General features: G+C 38.1%; 1 pseudogene across 1 annotated transcript; it reads right to left on the bottom strand.

The window, feature by feature from the left end:
• Nucleotides 1-698: 698 nt before the first annotated feature.
• Nucleotides 699-1,700, bottom strand: LOC307096148 (tubulin alpha-1A chain-like; annotated as a pseudogene). Its single transcript has one exon. The product of its transcript is annotated as a tubulin alpha-1A chain-like (transcript).
• Nucleotides 1,701-4,456: the final 2,756 nt, after the last annotated feature.

Genomic DNA, 4,456 nt, shown 5'->3' with positions numbered 1-4,456 from the left:
AGGACTTATGCAAATTGGGAGCCATTAAAGATTCAATGTGACTTCAAAATGAGTCATCATTTTAAATTTCGAATAGACGCATTTATCTTTTTTAGAAACAGTAATTCTAAAAGCATCTTTAGTCAGGTAGAAAGTAAGTCAATACTGAACAGATTATTTTTTTAACTCTTTGCTCCTTTTGCTATTTTTATATTCAATCGTGTTCTAGACATTAATTGGTTACTTAAAACACAGTGATATTTATTGTAATACAGATAAACAATTTACAATTGGATGAAAATTGATGGATGGAAAGTGGTCGTTAGAGATGTTATTGAAGTTCTTGCTCCTCAGCATCAACATGTGGCAAGAACCCTAAGAAAAATACAGAGGCTTCAGGGACCCTAAAGCTAATAGAATTATGCAGCTGATTCAACCATGTTGCAGTGATATGAATACTACAATTTGCTTAAACACTAACATATATTTTTACCCCAATAAAGTTATCTAACAGACAGGGAATACTTTGTTCAAACCCATCAGAGAAATTGACAATTTGGATCTGTAACAAAGCATTGTGTTTTAAAGTATAGGCCAGTAATTGTATATGAGAGTGTACACTGCTCTACATACAAATGAACTGATCAGACCAGAACTTTTCAAGGTTTAAAACAGAGTAAGTTTCCCTGTAAAAGCAGCACTATTGTGACATTTTAAATTTAGTATTCCTGTCCTTCTTCCTCACCCTCTCCTTCAACAGAATCCATACCAACTTCCTCATAATCCTTCTCAAGGGCAGCCATGTCCTCATGGGCCTCAGAAAACTCTCCTTCCTCCATGCCCTCACCTACGTACCAGTGGACAAAGACACGCTTGGCATACATCAAGTCAAACTTGTGGTCCAGGCGAGCCCAGGCCTCAGCAATAGCTGTGGTGTTGCTCAGCATACACACAGCTCACTCTACTTTGGCTAGGCACCTCAGTAGGAGGCTGATAATTAATGCCAACTTTGAAGCCAGTGGGGTACCAGTCCACAAACTGGATGGTACGCTTGGTCTTGATGATGGTAATGGCAGCATTGAAATCTTTGGGGACCACATCACCACTGTACAACAGGCAGCAAGCCATGTATTTACCATGGCAAAGGTCACATTTCACCATCTGGTTGGCTGGCTCAAAGCACGCGTTGTTGATTTCTGCTACAGAAAGCTGTTCATGGTAGGCTTTCTCAGCAGAGATGACAGGGGCATATGTGTCCAGAGGGAAGTAGATGCAGGGGTAGGGCACCAGGTTGGTCTGGAATTCAGTCAGATCAACATTCAGGGCTCCATCAAATCTGAGGGATGCAGTGATGGAGGACACAATTTGACCTATCAACCAATTCAATTTAGTGTAGGTTGGGTGCTCAATATCGAGGTTTCTATGACATGTCATAGATGGCCTCATTGTCAACCATGAAGGCACAATCAGAGTGCTTCAGAGTGGTGTGGGTGGTGAGGATGGAGTTGTAGGGCTCAACTACAGCTGTGGAGACCTGGGGGGCTGGGTACTAGTAAATGGAGAACTCCAGCTTGGACTTCTTGCCATAATCAACGGAGAGATGTTCCATCAGCAGGGAGGTGAACCCAGAACCAGTTCCCCCACCAAAGCTGTGGAAAACCAAGAAGCCCTGAAGACCTGTGCACTGGTCAGCCAGTTTCCGAATTCGGTCCAGGACGAGGTCAATGATCTCCTTGCCAATGATGCAGTGTCCACGGGCATAGTTATTGGCAGTTTTCTATTTTCTAATTCATTAACATCTGATCTTATACTTTAATTATTTTTTCTTTGGGTTTATTTTTTTTACTTTTTCCAGATTTTTTGTTGTTGAATAATTCATTTATTTTGACTTTTCAATTTTGTCAGTATAAGTATTTTCATAATTTTCGTTTGATAACTGCTTTTGCTATAGTTCATTGTTGTTAATCATAAGAAATTCTCCAATTTTTGTTCTATATTTCTACTTTGGCCAAAGAGTTATTCAATAGCATGTTTTATTTTTTTTCAGGTAGGAAGATCTTTTATCAAGCAATTGTTATTAATTTTTAGTTGTATCACACCGTATATTTTTTCCATTAATTTTCAGAAAGAGTGGAAGGGAGAGGAGGGAGAAGGAGGGAGAGAAAGAGAGAAAGAGAAAGGCCAGGGATTGAACCCGCAACCTAAGTAAGTGCCCTTGATCAGGAATCAAATCCATGACCCTTCAGTGTGCAGGCCAATGCTCTAACCACTGAGAACACCAGCCAGGGCAAAAAAAAAGTATATATTCTTTATAATCTAGGGTCCCTGTACAATATTGATTGTGAATTGTAGACTTAGCCTTATAAAGTATTTCTTTGTTTCTTTTAATGCTTTTTAGACTGAATTCTACCCTCTCGAGTATCAAGATCTTGACTACTGCTCACTTTTTATTTGATTTTATTTATCTGAAAATGACTATCCTTTTATTTTTAACCGTTTGAATCTCCTTTATGTCAGATATGTCTTTGTTACAGTATAAAGTTTGTAATAAAGTTTGGATTCTGCTTTTTCAGCTAATCTAAAATATTTTCTTTTAATCTGTGAGTCAATACCATTTATATTTATTAGTACCATTTATATTTATAAATACCATTTATATTTATATTCATAGTATGTATGAAGTTTTTAACCTCAGTTCTATTCTCTATCAAACTCTATATTTAAAGTCCTTTTTGCTATGAGGCCTCTCTGTCTTTCAAATTAATGTTGGTATTTAGGAAGACTTTATTTTTTGTTCTGATAATTGCCATTATATTAACTATTTTATATAGCATACTTAATCTCGTCTTTATTTTAAGGTACTTTCTATTAGTTTTTTTACTTTAAGCATTACTGCAAATAGCTATAAACTGGTTCCTTTTTTACTCTTTTTTTTAACAATCATCTAAAGTTATATGTTATACTCCCACTAAAAAAATGTATAAGGCAATCGCCAGCTTACTAATATATCAACACATGTGTAACTCCATCTATTGAAAAAAAAATCCGCATTATTAACTGGTACACCTAGTATTTTACTTACCATTGATTCTTCTCCCCACTCTTTTTTATGTTCTTGCAGCCTTTGTGTTTGACATAGGCTTTTACTTTCTTTTTTTAAAAAAATATTTTATTGATTTTTTACAGAGAGGAAGGGAGAGAGAGTTAGAAACATCGATGAGCTGCCTCCTGCACGCCCCCCACTGGGGATGTGCCCGCAACCCATGTACGTGCCCTTGACCAGAATCGAACCCGGGACCTTTCAGTCCGCAGGCTGACGCTCTATCCACTGAGCCAAACAGGTTTCGGTAGCTTTTACTTTCTTAAATTACTTTAGGAGCTTGTGGCTTAAAGCATTGCAGTCAACAAGTCTGATGCTATTTTAAAGTAATAAAACTATGTCCTCTCACTGTGCACACATCTCCTGTACTATATATACATTGCCTGCACCTCTAGCCCTTCCCCTCATTAGTATCTGAATTTTCTCTCCTCTTACTCATATTGTCCCTACCCCAATACATTTGTGTTCTCTTCCCAGCAGTTTATTTTTAGTACAAGGTTACAATCATCTGGCAAAGTTCTTTCATTGGGCATTTCCAAACCTTGAGGGCTCAGAACACGCTAGTACCCTTTACAGTTCCCTTATATTCATTGGAAAGTTGGAGCTACAAGGATCCTTTCCAGTTTCAACTGTCCTTAACGCTTCCTTCAGGGTGTTCCACCTTGAATGGAGAAGCCTCCCTTTGAGGGTGAAAATTTTTGGTGATTTCTCTGTTCCCCAGCTCTTGGGATTGCCAAATGTCCCCATTATTGTCTCCACACAACTTCTTGCTCCCATACGACTGCTGTTTCTCCATGGGTCTTTCTGTTCTAAATGATTTAATCCTACTCATTAATATTCTGGGCCTTAACAGACTACCTCATCACATGGATTTTCTATCTATGGATTGTTGTTGTTAGCCTATTTGCTGTGTGTGTGTATGTGTTTGCATGTGTGTGAGAGAGAATATGTGTAAATTTAGGCAGAGGCAAAAATCACAGTGCCTCCACTTCTGCCACTATCTATGAGATGTCCTGCTTGATCAGAAGATGTATGATAATTTTGGAGTGTGAATTTATGATCAGCCTAACTTTATCTGTGGAAATCCTGGGAAGCCTGGTATGAGGGTCCATATCTCCATAAATGTGTGCTAGGCTCTGAAAGACACCTTAGTTTACTACCATCCAAACTTAATTTCTCAGTTTATGTTTTCTTGGATCATACAGCTACTATTAACTAAACCCAGAAGACTAGTATAATCAGGCCTATTGATAAGATACTATCCTCAGGAAGCTTTTATCTACTCAGACCCATGCTTATTTTGCTTTGTCTTCAGGTGGGTTTTCCCCCCCTCTCCAATCTACTCATTCGTTGAGTATTGTTATTTCAAGTTTTTGG

The sequence above is a fragment of the Cnephaeus nilssonii genome, assembly GCF_951640355.1.
Source record: "Cnephaeus nilssonii genome assembly, chromosome: X".
Taxonomy (NCBI): Eukaryota; Metazoa; Chordata; class Mammalia; order Chiroptera; family Vespertilionidae; genus Cnephaeus; species Cnephaeus nilssonii.
This window is presented reverse-complemented; position numbering and strand designations above follow the sequence as displayed.